The sequence below is a fragment of the Orcinus orca genome, chromosome 7, assembly GCF_937001465.1.
Source record: "Orcinus orca chromosome 7, mOrcOrc1.1, whole genome shotgun sequence".
NCBI lineage: Eukaryota > Metazoa > Chordata > Mammalia > Artiodactyla > Delphinidae > Orcinus > Orcinus orca.
The window spans coordinates 12,182,903-12,199,702 of record NC_064565.1 but is presented as its reverse complement, the minus strand read 5'-3'; the positions used below and the strand labels follow the sequence as shown (position 1 = coordinate 12,199,702).

General features: G+C 45.2%; 1 long non-coding RNA gene across 6 annotated transcripts in view; it reads right to left on the bottom strand.

The window, feature by feature from the left end:
- LOC117195483 (uncharacterized) overlaps positions 1 to 15,292 on the bottom strand; it is a 44,558-nt gene extending 29,266 nt beyond the window's left edge. For 3 of the 6 annotated variants that reach the window (XR_007478372.1, XR_007478370.1, XR_004475199.2), the window contains exons 1-3: positions 14,992 to 15,292; positions 11,338 to 13,904; positions 8,477 to 8,615 (exon numbers count right to left, since the gene is read on the bottom strand). This is a non-coding gene — a long non-coding RNA (uncharacterized LOC117195483). The remainder of the gene's footprint in view (positions 1 to 8,476; positions 8,616 to 11,337; positions 13,905 to 14,991) is intronic. The other 3 variants (XR_007478369.1, XR_004475200.2, XR_007478371.1) reach the window with 2 other exon arrangements.
- Positions 15,293 to 16,800: the final 1,508 nt, after the last annotated feature.

Here is a 16,800-nt window from a genome sequence, read left to right as displayed (position 1 = left end):
CTTTGAGCGGGGACCTTCAAGATGGCAGAGGAGTAAGATGTGGAGATCGCCTTCCTCCCCACAAATACATCAAAAATACATCTACATGTGGAATAATTCCTACAGAACACCTAATGAACGCTGACATAAGACTTCAGACTTCCCCAAAGGCAAGAAACTATCCACGTACTTGGGTAGGGCAAAAGAAAAAAGGAAACACAGAGACAAAAGAATAGGGAAGGGACCTGCACCTCTGGGAGGGAGCTGTGAAGGAGGAAAAGTTTCCAAACACTAGGAAGCCCCTTCACTGGTGGAGACAGGGGTGTGGCAGGGAGGAAGCTTCAGAGCCACACAGGAGAGTGCAGCAACAGGGGTGCAGAGGGCAAACCAGAGAGATTCCTGCACAAAGGATCAGTACCAACCAGCACTCACGAGCTTGAGAGGCTTGTCTGCTCACCCGCCAGGGCAGGTGGGGTCTGGGAGCTGAGGCTTGGGCTTCAGAGTTCAGATCCCAGGAGAGAACTGGGGTTGGCTGCATGAACACAGCCTGAAGGGGGCTAGTGCACCACATCTAGCTGGGACAGAGTCCAGGAAAAGGTCTGGACCTGCCTAAGAGGCAAGAGACCATTGTTTCGGGATGCACAAGGGGAGGGTATTCCTTCCTCGTCTGCCCACAGAAGGCAGAGCACCGCCTAAACATCTCCAAAGACAGGCACGAGCCATGGCTATCAGCTTGGATCCCAGAGACGGGCATGAAACCTAACGATGCTGATGCAGCCACCAATAATCCTGTGTGCAAGCGCAGGTCATTATCCACACCCCACAGGAGCCTGTGCAACCCACCACTGCCAGGGTTCCGTGACCCAGGGACAAGTTCCCTGGGAGAACACATGGTGTGCCTCAGGCTGCTGCAACATCATGCCAGGCTCTGCCGCCACACACTCCCCTGAATTCCAATTATAACTACCATTCCCCTCTCACCCACCTGCATAAGTGAGCCAGAGCCAGCTAATAAGCTGATGCTTTAACCCTGTCCTCTCTGGGCAGGAAAAGATGCCTGAGGGTGACCTACACGCAGAGGTGGGGCCAAAACCAAAGCTGAACACCAGGAGCTGTGCGAACAAAGAACAGAAAGGGAAATCTCTCCCAGCAGCCTCAGGAGCAGTGGATTAATTCCCCACAATCAACTTGGTGTACTCTGCATCTGTGGAATACTTGAATAGACAATGAATCATCCCAAAATTGACACGGTGGACTTGGGGTTTGCCGCCTGCAACTGATTTGTTTCTGCTTTTTATGCTTACCTTAGTATAGTTTTTAGAGCTTGTGATCATTTGTGGATTTGTTTATGGGTTTCGTTGCTCTCTTTTTTATTATTATTTTTTTATAAGTTTTTAAATTTATTATTATTTTTTTATTTCTTTATTTTTTTCTCCCTTTTCTTTGGAGCCGTGCGGCTGACAGGGTCTTGATGCTCTGGCCTGGTGTAAGGCCTGAGCCTCTGAGGTGAGAGAGCCAAGTTCATGACATTAGACAAGCAGAGGCCTCCCAGTTCCAGGTAATATCAATCAGCGAGAGCTCTCCCAGAGATCTCTGTCTCAACAACAAGACCCAGCTCCACCCAACAGCCAGCAAGCTCCAGTGCTGTATGACCCATGTCAAAAAACTAGCAAGACAGGAACACAACCCCACCCATTAGCAGAGAGGCTGCCTAAAATCATAATAAGTTCACAAACACCCCAAAACACATTACTGGACATGGCCCTGCCCACCAGAAAGACAATATTCAGCCCCACCCACCAGAACACAGGCACCAGGCCCTCCACCAGGAAGCCTACAAAAGCTAATGAACCAAACTTACCCACTGGGGGCAGACACCAAAAAAAGAAATGGGAACTATGAACCTGTAGCCTGTGAAAAGGAGACCCCAAACACAGTAAGTTAAGCAAAATGAGAAGACAGAGAAATAAGCAGCAGATGAAGGAGCAAGGTACAAACCCAACAGACCAAACAAATGAAGAGGAAATAGGCAGTCTACCTGAAAAAGAATTCAGAGTAATGATAGAAAAGATGATCCTAAGTCTTGGAAATGGAATGGAGAAAATACAAGAAACATTTAACAAGGACCTAGAAGAACTAAAGAGCAAACAAACAATGATGAACAAAGCACTAAATGAAATTAAAAATTCATTACAAGGAATCAATGGCAGAACAACTGAGGTGAAGAATGGATAAGTGACCTGGAAGACAAAATAGTGGAAATAACAACCACAGAGCAGAATAAAGGAAAAAGAATGAAAAAAATTAGGACAGCCTCAGAGACATCTGGGACAACATTAAACCCACCAACATTTGAATTATAGGGGTCCCAGAAGAAGAAAAGAAAAAGAAAGGATCTGAGAAAATATTTGAAGAGATTATAGTTGAAAAAATCCCTAACACGGGAAAGACAATAATCAATCCAGACCAGTAAGCACAGACAGTCCCATGCAGGGTAAATCCAAGGAGAAACATGCCAAGACACATATTAATCACACTATCAAAAATTAGATACAAAGAAAAAATATTAAAAGCAACAATGGAAAAGCAGCAAATATAATACAAGGGAATCCCCATAAGGTTAACAGCTGATCTTTCAGCAGAAACTCTACAAGCCGGAAGCAAGTGGCAAGACATATTTAAAGTGATGAAAGAGAAAAACCTACAAACAAGATTACTCTACACTGCAAGGATCTCTTGCAGATTCGACAGAGAAATTAAAACAATTACAGACAAGCAAAAGTTAAGAAAATTCAGCACCACCAAACCAGCTTTACAACAAATGCTAAAGGAAATTCTCTAGGCAGGAAACACAGGAGAAAGAACAGACCTACAATAACAAACCCTAAACAATTAAGAAAATGGTAGTAGGAACATACATATTGAAAACTACCTAAAATATAGATGGATTAAATGCCCCAACCATAAGACATAGACTGGCTGAATGGATACAAAAACAAGACCCATATATATGCTGTCTACAAGAGACCCACTTCAGAAATACAGACATATACAGACTCAAAGTGAGGGGATGGAAAAAGATATTACATGCAAATGGAAATCAAAAGAAAGCTGGAGTAGCAATACTCATATCAGATAAAATAAACTTTAAAATAAAGAATGTTAAGAGACACAAAGAAGGACACCACATAATGATCAAAGGATCAATCCAAAAAGACATAACAATTGTAAATATTTATGCACCGAATATAGGAGCTCCTCAATACATAAGGCAAATGCTAACAGCCATAAAAGGGAAATGGACAGTAACACAATAATAGTAGGGGAATTTAATACTCACGTTTACAAATGGACAGCTCATCCAAAATGAAACAAAATAAAGAAACACGAGCTTTAAATGACACATTAGACAAGATGGACTTAACTGGTATTTATAGGACATTCTGTCCAAAAACAACAGCATACACTTTCTTCTCAAGTGCTCATGGAATGTTCTCCAGGATAGATCATTTTTTGGGTCACAAATCAAGCCTGGGTAAATTTAAGAAAATTGAAACTGTATCAATATCTTTTCTGACCACAATGTTATGAGACTAGATATCAATTACAGGAAAAAATCTGTAAAAAATACAACACATGGAGGCTAAACAATACACTACTTAATAACGAAGAGATCACTGAAGAAATCAAAGAGGAAATCAAAAAATACCTAGAAATGAATGACAATGAAAACACGGTGACCCAAAACCTATGGGATGCAGCAAAGCAGTTCTAAGAGGGAAGTTTATAGCAATACAATCCTACCTTAAGAAAGAAGAAATATCCCAAATAAACAACCTAACCTTATATCTAAAGCAATTAGAGAAAGAAGAACAAAAAACCCAAAGTTAGCATAAGGAAAGAATCATAAAGATCAGATCAGAAATAAAACAAAAAGAAATGAAGGAAATGATAGCAAAGCTCAATAAAGCTAAAAGCTGCTTCTTTGAGAAGATAAACAAAATTGGTAAACCATTAGCCAGACTCATCAAGAAAAAAAGGGAGAAGACTCAAATCAATAGAATTAGAAATGAAAAAGGGGAAGTAACAACTGACACTGCAGAAATACAAAGGACCATGAGAGATTACTACAAGCAACTATATGCCAATAAAATGGACAACCTGAAAGAAATGGAAAAATTCTTAGAAATGCACAAACTTCCGAGGTTGAACCAGGAAGAAATAGAAAATATGAGCAGACCAATCACAAGCACTGAAATTGAAACTGTGATTAAAAATCTTCCAACAAACAAAAGCCCAGCACCAGATGGCTTCACAGGCGAATTCTATCAAACATTTAGAGAAGAGCTAACATCTATCCTTCTCAAACTCTTCCAAAGTATAGCAGAGGAAGGCACACTCTCAGACTCATTCTATGAAGCCACCATCACCCTGATACCAAAACCAGACAAAGATGTCACACAAAAAGAAAACTACAGGCCAATATCACTGAAGAACATAGATGCAAAAATCCTCAACAAAATACTAGCAAACAGAATCCAACAGCACATTAAAAGGATTATACACTGTGATCAAGTGGGGATTATCCCAGGAATGCAAGGATTCTTCAATATATACAAACCAATCAATATGGTACACCATATTAAAAAATTGAAGGAGAAAAACCATATGATCATCTCAATAGATGAAGAGAAAGCATTTGACAAAATTCAACACCAATTTATGATAAAAACCCTGCAGAAAGTAGGCATAGAGGGAAATTTCCTCAACATAATAAAGGCCACATATGACAAACCCACAGCTAACATTGTCCTCAATGGTGAAAAACTGAAAACATTTCCACTAAGATCAGGAACAAGACAAGGTTTCCCACTATCACCACTATTATTCAACATAGTTTTGGAAGTTTTAGCCACAGCAATCAGAGAAGAAAAGGAAATAAAAGTAACCCAAATCAAAAAAGAAGAAGTAAAGCTGTCACTGTTTGCAAATGACATGATACTATACATAGAGAATCCTAAAGATGCTACCAGAAAACTACTAGAGCTAATGAATGATTTGGTAAAGTAGCAGGATACAAAATTAATGCACAGAAATCTCTTCCATTCTTATGCACTAATGATGAATAATCTGAAAGAGAAATTAAGGAGACACTCCCATTTACCACTGCAACAAAAAGAATAAAATACCTAGGGATAAACCTAAGTAAGGAGACAAAAGACCTGTATGCAGAAAACTATAAGACACTGATGAAAGAAATTAAAGATGATACAAAGAGATGGAGAGATATACCATGATCTTGGACTGGAAGATTCAACATTGTGAAAATGACTGTACTACACAAAGCAATCTACAGATTCAGTGCAATCCCTATCAAACTACCAATGGCATTTTTCACAGAACTAGAACAACAAATTTCACAATCTGTATGGAAACACAAAAGACCCTGAATAGCTACAGCAATACTGAGAAAGAAAAACAGAGCTGGAGGAATCAGGCTCCTGGACTTCAGACTATAATACAAAGCTACAGTAATCAAGGCAGTATGGTACTGGCAGAAAAACAGAAATATAGATCAATGGAACAGGATAGAAAGCCCAGAGATAATCTTATGCACATATGGTCACCTTACCTTTGATAAAGGAGGCAAGAATATACAATGGAGAAAAGACAGCCTCTTCAATAAGTGGTGCTGGGAAAACTGGACAGCTACATGTAATAGAATGAAGTGCACACACTTCCTAACACCATACACAAAAATACACTCAAAATGGATTAAAGACCTAATTGTAAGGCCAGATATTCTAAAACTCTTAGAGGAAAACATGGGAAGAACGCTCTTTGACATAAATCACAGGAGGATCCTCTTTGACCCACCTCCTACAGAAATGGAAATAAAATCAAAAATAAACAAATGGGATCTAATTAAACTTAAAAGCTGTTGCACAGCAAAGGAAACCATAAACAAGATGAAAAGACAACCCTCAGACTGGGAGAAAATATTTGCAAACGAAGCAACTGACAACAGATTAATCTCTAAAATACACAAGCAGCTCATGCAATTCAATATCAAAAACACAAAAAGCCCAATCCAAAAATGGGCAGAAGACCTAAATAGACATTTCTCCAAAGAAGATATATGGATTGCCAACAACCACAGGAAAGGATGGGCAACATCACTAATCATTAGGGAAATGCAAGTCAAAACTACAATGAGGTATCACCTCACACTGGTCAGAATGGCCATCATCAAGAAATCTACAAACAGTAAATGCTGGAGAGGGTGTGGAGAAAAGGGAACCCTCTTTCGCTGTTGGTGGGAATGTAAACTGATACAGCTACTATAGAGAACAGTATGGAGGTTCTTTAAAAAACCAGAAATAGAACTACCATATGACCCAGCAATCCTACTACTGGTCATATACCCTGAGAAAACCATAATTCAAAAAGAGTCATGTACCACAGTGCTCATTGCAGCTCTATTTACAGTAGCCAGGACATGGAAACAACCTAAGTGTTCATCTTCAGATGAATGGATAAAGAAGATGTGGCACATATATACAATGGAATATTACTCAGCCATAAAAAGAAATGAAATTGAGTTATTTGTAGTGAGGTGGATGGACCTAGAGTCTGTCATACAGAGTGAAGTAAGTCAGAAAGAGAAAAACAAATACCGTATGCTAACACATATATATGGAATATTAAAAAAGAAAAAGAATGGTTCTAATGAACGTAAGGGCAGGACAGGAATAAAGACGCAGATGTAGAGAATGGACCTGAGGACACAGGGAGGGGGAAGTGTAAGCTGGGATGAAGTGAGAGAGTGGCATGGACATATATACCCTACCAAATGTAAAACAGATAGCTAGTGGGAAGCAGCCGCATAGCACAGAGAGATCAGCTTGGTGCTTTGTGACCACCTAGAGGGGTGGGATAAGGAGAGTGGGAGGGAGACACAAGAGGGAGGGGACATGGGGATATATATATATATATATATATATATATATATATATATATAGTTTATTCACTTTTATATACAGCAGAAAGTAACACAATATTGTAAAACAATTATACTCCAATAAAGATCCTAAATAAGCAAGTATTCCTGCACCTTGTTTGGGGAGATGTTGGCTCAAGACCTTAGAAACTTAATATTGGACGAAGGACTCTTGCTCCACTATGTGGATGACTTGCTCATAGCGAGCCCTACATATGATAAATGTCTACAAAATACCATCAGAACCCTGAATTATTTAGCTAATTGTGGATATAATGTCCCCAGAAAAAGACCTAGATAGGCAAACAGCAAATCTCTTATCTGGGCTTTGTCCTCTCCCAAGGATAGCGGGATCTTTTGCCTGACAGAAAGCAGGTAATTGCAGGCTAGAGTGCCAAACAACCTTTGAAACAATAAAAAAGAAGTTAGTCTCATCACGGGCTTTGGGACTACCGGACTTAAAGACACCATTCAAAGTGTGTGTCCATGAGAGACAAGGCATAAGCCTTGGGGTGTTAATTCAAACTCTGGGGAATATCCTTCCACCCACTGCCTACTTCTCAAAACAACTGTAACAGACTGTTAAGGGGTGGCCTCCTTTCCTTCGAGCTGTAGCAGCTACTTGGGATATACTTCAGGAAGGTGAGAAGTTTACCCTGGGGCAAACCACCACTGCGAACACTGTGTATGTTCCTCACGTGTCCTTTCTTTGCTGGAACAGAAAGCCGGCTATCAGCTGACTTCCTGGAGAATGGGAAAGTACCAAGCCATTCTCCTGGACAATCCCAACATAAGACTTCAAGTCACTTCAGCCCTAAATCCAGCCACATTGCTCCCGATGGCTGCTGTACAATCCTCACAGCCTGACTCCTATACATCATCGAGCTACTGTATTCCAGCAGACCGGACACAACGGACCAACCCTGGGCTGAGCCAGATATGTAATTGCTCACCGACGGAAGCAGCTTCATGGACCAAGGTAGGCAACGTGCCGGGTACGCAGTGGTAACGCTTAAAAGGATCGTTGAAGCAAAAGCCCTGCCCCCAGGAAGCTCAGCTCAGAAGTCAGAAATCATTGCTCTGGCAAGAGCCCTGCTCCTTGCTAAAGGGAAGTGAGTAAATATATACACAGATTCCCACTATGCATTCTCTTTGGTGCATGCTCAGGGAGTGATCTGGAAAGAAATGGGGCTTCTCACTTCAAACAATAAAGACATAAAACATGCTTCTGAAATCCTGTCACTATTAGAAGCAGTCCATAAGCCCTCACAAATGGCTGTAATGCCCTGCCCATGCCACCAGAAGGGCGAGACTCATATAATAAAAGGCAATTGATTAGCAGACCAAGCTGCAAAGAAAGCCGCAAAGGAAGGTGATTATCAAGCCATGACTGGGTCACTTCTCCCACAGGTCGACTTGTCAAAATATCAGCCAGTGTATTCAGAAAAGGACAAGGAGAGGACCAAAGAGTGGGGTTTCACTTCGGCCATAACTCACCTGGCTGGAAATGTAATGCACAAGGAACTGTTTTGATTCCTGAGGCCCTCTTGGACACTGTGCTGAAGCACATTCATGACAGTACACATTACGGGAGAGATGCCTGCAATGGATTCCAAAGTATATACTTGGACCTCACCTACAAAAGACCATCCAGTGAGTCACACGGAATTGCATGATTTGTGCTAAAAATAACCCCAAAGCTTCTGTCAGACCTTCCCAGATGGGGACCCAGCACAAAGGGACCTGCCCCACCGAGGACTGGCAAATAGACTTTACTCAAATGCCTCGAGTTGCAGGAAACTTCAGATACCTGCCGGTGTGTGGACACTTTTTCAGGATGGGTGGAAGCATATCCCACACAAACAGAAAAAGCCTCCAAACTGGTTAAAGTCCTCCTTAAGGAAATTATTCCCCGGTTTGGACTGCCTAACACCCTTCAGAGTGATAATGGACCTGCTCTTTTCTCTAGCATAACTCCAAAAGCGTGTAAAGTGCTGCAAATTGATTAGAAGTCACATTCACCCTGGAGACCACAATCAACAGGAAAAAGTGAGAAAATGCATCATACATTGAAAAGGAGCGTTGCTAAAACATGGCAAGAAGCTAATTTAACTTGGGATAAGGCATTGCCAGTTGCCCTGCTATGGATCAGAGTGGCTCCCAGAAGCAGGCTTAAATTAAGCCCCTTTGAAATATTGTATGGCAGGCCATTCCAGGTGTCTGCCTGGACAGGGGAATCTGTAAATGCTCTGAAAGACCCAGCTGTTTCTAATTATGTTAAAGCTTCAGGCACTATGCTAACCTCTGCTCATGAGTTTGCTTCCAGCAGATCTGCCTATCCAACTGAAGTACCCTACATCATTTCTGACCCGGAGATCAAGTCCTCCTTAAAACCTGGAGAGAACAAAGGCCTGGGCACCAGCTGACTGCAAGGTGGACAGGACCACACATGGTATTACTCACCATGCATTCATCTGTCAGATCGGCTGGGATAAAGCCTTGGATTCATCACACTTGCATTAAACCTGCACCACCATCATCTAAAATGACGCAACTCCTGAGAGGCTTGGAGAGCAGTGGGTTTGTGAACCTTTAGAAGACCTAAGGTTGCTCTTCAAAAACGATAGGTGTTGAGACTGCAGTTTCTTTACAGCTTGAGAAGGGTGGGTCAATCTACTTGTTTAATCCTGTTCTACTGAACAACAGAGCATCAGGTTCAAATAATTGAGAGTTGTACTATTTACTAAAAATTATGTAACTGAGCAGGACCCTACGGGGCCTTCCTGGGACAGACCTTCCCCCACGTCCCCTGCTTTAGCTGCTCTCTGAAGTACATAGATAATAGTATTTGATGCAAATTTCCTGAGTTGTTTTGCAGATGTGAAAACCCCTCACCAAATGGAAGATATTAACTACTTGATGACCAGAAGCACATAACCCCCAGGCTTCCTGGAGCCTAAAGACTGATAAAGTTAACCCCTTTGACACCACCCTGCTGCCTTACCATCAGCCAATCAGAGAATTGTTCACGATCTGATCACCCCCTCGACCTGGCTTTTAAAAATGCTTTGCTGAAACCCTTCAGGGAGCTCAAGGCTTTTTAAGGCATGAGCCACTTTTTATCCTTGCATGGTCTTGCAATAAACCTTTCTCTGCTCCAAACTCTGATGTTTCAGTTTGTTTGGCCTCACTGCGTGTCCAGCACATGAACTTGCATTAACAATTCTAAGAATTATCCCCTGCCCAAGGCTGATCAGTTGCATTCTACAATCACCCCTCATTACCCCTACACAGCAGGAAGTAACCAAGAGTGGTCATCGTCCCTTTTCCCCACAAGATTGTGGAATGGACATTGACAGTAGGGAATTGTAGCAGGGAAGAGGGAAATCTGACTCCATGTTGGATCTGTTTCTTTTACTTTAACCTTTGCTTTATGTTGTTTTTGTTATTATAAATCACTAAAAGGATGCTGTCTATAGCTGTAAGCATACATAATGACCTGTCACAGGGAACCCTGCCCAACTATGAATGGCTGCAGAAAAGAAGAGACTAACACATCCCCTCCCTGATGAGGGCCAAGAAAGGAGATATCTTACAAGACTAATGGCCTTTTACTTTACTTCCTCACCACCTCTCCCTCTCTGTTCTATAAGAGAAACTGGCATCCAGCCTCCAATCAGATGGGTTTTGGGGACACTAGTCTACCATCTTCTCCATCTGCCATCTTCTCCGTCTGCCATCTTTCCGAATAAAATCATTATTCCTTGCCTCAACACCTCATCTCCCAATTTATTGACATGTCGTGCAGCAAGCAGAGTGAGCTTGGACTCAGTAAGAGCCCAAGTCACATCTCAGCTGGTTTGTTGGTCTCCTGGATCCCAGCTCCCTAGAAGGTCACAACATGGGAAGGTTACTCAGGGTAGGAACTGCCGCTCCCTCATCTGTGTCCTTGTCTCATCTTCATTGCAGACCCAGGACTCAAGCCATGTTTCCTCAGTTTTGGAGATGAGGTAACTGTGATTAACAGTAGTGAAGTGGCCGGCCCAAGAGCACTCAGCCAGTGCTGGCAGGGGGATCCCTGGGGGCCAGGCTGCAAGGACCCTGCACCTCCTCTGCAGGAGCCAGAGCCTGCCTGGCCCAGTCAGGACTCCCTGGGAGGGAGATGCACCCTCTCCAGACCCTTTCCTGCCTGGTTGAAGAGCTACCTCCTCACCACGGCCTCCCCACAGCCTAGAATCCCTCCCTTAGCAAAGAAGGGGCTGCTGTGAACAGCTCACATCATGGGCTGGGCCACGCACCCTAACTGTCGAGCTTCAAGCAGGATAACCGTTTATTCTGCAAAGTGAAGCTTGGCTTACCTGAGGGGTTCTTCACTGAGTGTGGTCCTGGCTGGGGTCATTCATGTGGCTCCACTCAGCTGGGAGCCCAGGTGGGCAGGAACATTCTAGACGACTTCATCCACATGTCTGATGCCTCTGCAGAGGTGGCTGGGGCTCTTGTAGCCATCTGGCTCCCTCTGTTCATGGAATCTCAGCATTTATACTCCAGACCAAGATTCACTACATGGCAACTGGGTCCCAAGAAGGAAAACGCAGAGACTGCAAGGCCTGTTAACCTGGGTTTGGACATTACGTGGTGTTCCTTCCATCACGTTATATTGGTTAAAGCAGGTCACAAGCCTGGCCGAGATTCGAGGGATGGGGCCCAGCCTTCACACTCCTGAGGAATGGGGTAGAAACGGGAGGGATTGTTGGTGTCCAGCTTTGAAGAGACATTCCCAGCCAGATGAGGGTAGGGTGACTGACTTTATGTTTAAAAAGAAAATGTCCTTATCAACAAAATATGCCTATTCACATGTTTACAAGTGAAATGACTTAATGTCTGGGGTCTGCTTTACAACCATCCAGGAAAAATGTGAAAGACATGAAACAGGGTTGGCAAATATCAAGAATCATGAAAAAAATCATTGATGGGCATAGGGGGTTCATTATACTTTCTCTCTATTTTTGTAAATGTTTAAAAATTTTCCACTATAAGGTGCAAAAAAAATCCAGCAAACAAGTAAAGCTGAAGAGGTTGGGAGGTAGGAGGCAGTGTCTCTACAGTGCAGTGGACTCAAGGGGGGCAGAACTGGGTCACCTCCCTGGCTTCTCCCACCTCTAATGGGGGGAGGGCATCCCACCAACAGCCCAAAGAGTTCAGGAGAAAGAGGAAGGGGTTGCAAGCCTTGGGTACATTCAACAAGGGTGGGGGCATGCATGAGGAGAGGAGCGGGGGGGTGGGCGGGCAGCAGGAGAGTGACACCCACCTCACCCCCACCTCCCGTCACCTCATGCCCTGCTCCAATCTCTCCATCCTCCTGGGCATCAACCCGCCAGGCCCACAGGCAGCCACCCCATTCTATTCTGCCCACCCTTGTGCTTCTGAGCTTGAGGCAGCCTCTGTGCACCTGAACAGCTCATCTCAGCTCTCTGCCAGCTCATCTCAGGAGAAACCTGTAGCCCCGACACCCGATCCCCAGGTCCTGGTTCCCACACAAGGTCCCTGCAGACAGCTATGGTCAGTGAAAAAAACATTTGTTTTCTAAAAATGCCACGTGATGTCAAGCCCTCTTCTGGGCCTCACGGATGCAGCAGTGAATAGTGGTCTCTGCTCTCATGGATCTTATATTTAGGGGCACAAGATGAGCTTACGGAAGAAGCAACGTCTGATGGGAACCAAGGGTGACCAACTCCTGGAGGTCAAGCATTCAGGGTCCTCTCCACTGAGATCTTCCCAGTTCCTCCTCTTTTGTTTCCAAACCACAAGACCCTCCATGTCCTGTAAAGTATGTGTGTGCACATCTGTGTGCGCATGTGTGTGCAAGAATGTGTGTACATATGTGTGCAACTGCGTGCATGTGTGTGTGCATGCGTGCATGTGCATGCGTGTGTGCCTCTATTGTCACTGCTGGTGCCGTTTTGTTTCCCTAAGCGGGCATGAGGCTGAGGGGCAGGAAAGAGCAGCAGAGGTGGAGAGAGCCATTGGTTCTCTCCATCATTTATTCTTGTAAAGTTGCCAAGGCTCTCCTGGGTCCTGAGACTACGGAGGGGAAATCGTGACCACTGTCTTGTCAGAACTGACAGCTCTTGGCTGCTGACTCCAAGCTGGGGTTTTCTGCCTTTTCCAGAGAAAATATCCTCTTCCTCTGACGCTCACTTTGTTCTTTGAATTCACATACAAAGCCTTTCACCAGTGAAGAGAAAAGCAAAACTCTCCAGGGAGAGAAAGCCGACACCCACCTGGAGATAGCTGGCATGCAAAGCCCTGAACATCTGGCCGTGGAGTCAGAAAGACTGTTCCTCACTGGCCAAACCACCTTGGGAGAGCTGCTAAACCTCTCTGAGGCATATTTTCCTCACTTCCAGAACAGGGTGTTGTCAGAGTTGGATGAGGTCATGTCTTAGAGAGCTAGGAGCTGAGGGGTCCTCAGATGTCACCAGTTCCTCCCATCCTGGCCCAACCCTGGTCTCAGCTACCCTTCCTGCCTCATCTTTTCTTCTGCAAAGCAGGGTTTACTCTCCTGCCCCAGAGCCCCACCCATCTGAGAAGCCCAGAAGACACACACGGCCCAGACCCTCAGTGAAAGTGGCCAGCATGGACCAGTTCTAGAAGCCCAGCATGCACTGCCATCTGGAGGGGGCACTTCCAAAAATGCAGACATTGGAAACAGTGCATGATTCTAAACAGGTCCCATTAAGCGCATGGCTAATAAGAAACCCTTGCTCTGGGTGCTGGTTTTGCTTCCCTTTTTCCATTAAGGCCAGAAAAGCTTTGTTCTACAAAGGATCTAAAGTGAGTTTCTTGAGTAAAGAGTTTTCTTTCCCTTGAGAGCCACGGGATTCAACAGGATGAAGTGGAGTCAGAGAGGGGAATCGCAGGACATCTGTGAAAAGTACAGAGACTGTCAATGGGGAGACCTTTCGTAGAACTCGCAATGTTCAAAATCATGCCTGTATCCTCGACTGCTGCTCCAAACCCTCCACCCCAACCCCAACCCAACCCCAGGGTGAGCAGAAACTCACACAGAGCCCCTTAGCAGAGAAGCTGGGGGACCTGGACACAGTGCCTTGCACTATGAGAGCTGGGAGGGTGATGGAGGAGCCAGGAAGGAAGAGTCAGACAGCCCACCCCAGGAAGGACTTGCCTTCTAAACTTTCCCTCCCAAGAAAAATGGAAGACTGACAAGGCATTTTGCCAGCAGGGGCCAAGCATGGGGCAGGACAGATGCTGGTTGAGACTCTGGTCTCTCAAGCCAGACCCAGCACTGCCACTTACTAGCTGTGTGACCTTGGGTAAGTTACACAACATCTCTGTTCCTGGGTTTCTTCACTTGTAAAATAACAGATTTAGATATATGAATACAAGCACAGCATCTAGGTAGCCATTATTGCAATTTCAGAGTCAAGGGGCAAGGAGAAGTTATAATCTAGGAGCTCCTGTGAGCTGTCTCATTCTCTTCCTATGAGCCATCCATTACGGATTCCAGGAGAAGCTGGGTCCAAAAATGGGTCCTAGACTGACCCTTCCTGGGAGAAGAAAGGTGAAAAACGGCTGGGGATGCCACCAAGCCAGCATGCCAGGGGACTCAGTTTGGTCAAATAGAATTTAAAACTGACATCCCTGGGGGGAAATGCCTAATTCAGACCCACATGGAACAAGCAGGGTGTCTGAGGTCACAGGAAAGGGAGTGGGCAGGGCCGGAGGAGGGTGTGCTGCTGTGTGCTGAGTCCTCCCAGAAGGACCATCTCAGGAGGAAGGACAGGGAGGACAGTAGCCATGAGCACGTCTAGGAGCCCCAGCTTGAGGCAGTGAGGGGTGTGGTCACCCCAGGCCCCAAAAGAGGCCATCTGGCTGCCATTTCTGGCTTCACCACATGGTCTTGGGCTCAAGACAGCACCCTGGAAAGCTGGAGGAGATAAAAATACACACATCATAGGGTTATGAGGATTAGTGACGAAACATAGACTTACAGCAGTGCCTCCTGCTAGGTGAGATGGATCGGTAGCTGCTGTTATTTGTATGATTTGTCTGTTGGTTAGGTTTGGTGTTAGATTTTCTCATCACGGGAAAGTCAGGCTATGGGTGGAAGAATTTTCTTATCCTCACGTCTCTTTTCCTCCCCTTTTCCTGAAGACAGTGTGACCCCGTGAGGAGCGCCAGGGGCATTTATAGCCCATCTTGGGGACGTGGACACCGCGGAGACCTGAAGACCCAGACAGAGAGGGTGCACCTGCCCGAGGACCAAAGGGAAGTCCCCATCACCGCTGCCTCCTCCAGAAACAACGGCATGAGACAGGTGTGGGCATCCCCACTTTACACACGCGGAGAGTGAGCCCAGAGAGCTTCTGGCTCTTATGCAAGATCACACAGTTAGGGAACTGTGGAGCCAGGCCCTGGCTCTCCCCCTCCCCCACTCCTGCATCACCAGCACCAGCATCCATGGTAAAGTACAAGGACCCTCTCCAGACCTCTTGAATCCGAACCTCTGGGTAATTTTGAGGCAGCTCCAGTTTGAAACCCACTAGAGATGGACTAGCACACTAGGGAAGTGCTCATGGCCAGAGCAGAAAAACCCAACAACACAGGAATCTAAAGACCCAGGCTCAAGGCTAGAAGGCCTGAGAGCTTCCCTAGATGCACAGGGACCAAATATTCAGGCTCAGAGATGAGAGGCTGGGAAGGCAGGAAGAAATGACAGGGCTGAGGGATGTTAGGGCATGTGGCACACCCACTCAGGCTCAGTGGTCCTTCCTGGTGGCTGGACTAGAACAGGAGGGATGAGTGGACATCAGCTGAACTGAGATCTGGCTTGGGTGGGCCGTTTCTGGGATCCAGCCCTGACTCTCCCTCATTGCCCTTGGGGAGATCGTTTCTCTGCAGGAGGAGGGGGGCTAGCAGAGAGTGTTACCAGGGTTAACATCATAAAACACATGGGGCCTGCTTAGCCATCAGCGGCCACTGCATCTAGAAAAAGACACTATAGTAAGTCCCCTGTATACGAACCTTCAAGTTGCGAACTTTCAAAGGTGCGAATGTGCATTCCATCCACGTCAGGCAGGAGTGACATTGCAGCTTGCCCTCCATCTCCTCTGGCTGACGATCTTTCAGCTCCACCATCTCCCACCTCCTCTCCCTCCTCCAGTCAGTAGCGCCTTCTTGCCTGTTTACCCAATGCCAGGCCCTGTATGCCAGCTGCTGTACTATACTGTTGTACTTTTAAAGATACTGTAAGATTAAAAATATTTTCTTTATTTTTTGTGTTTGTTTCTTACATATCATTTGTGTGATATGTACTATTACAGTACAGAACTATATAGCCGATTGTGTTAGTTGGGTACCTAGGCTAACTTTGTTGGACTTATGAATGCACTCTCGGAATAGAACACGTTCATGTGTAGGGGACTTACTGTATTGAGTTTTCAAATGAGCATCACAGTGGCGGTGGCACGCTGGGTTGTGGGCTTGAAATAGGAGCACTCCAGAGAAATCAGGGTGGTGGGAGAGGAGGATGAGCTCACCTCCCCGTCACAAACACATCAAAAATACAACTACATGTAAAATAACTCTCACTGAAATCAACATGACACTTAGCAAGACAACTCTTCTACAACCAAGCCTATATATAAAGATCCACATGGGGCTTCCCTGGTGGCGCAGCGGTTGAGAGTCCGCCTGCCGATGCAGGGGACGCAGGTTCGTGCCCCGGTCCGGGAGGATCCCACATGCCGCAGAGCAGGCTGGGCCCGTGAGCCATGGCCGCTGGGCCTGCATGTCCGGAA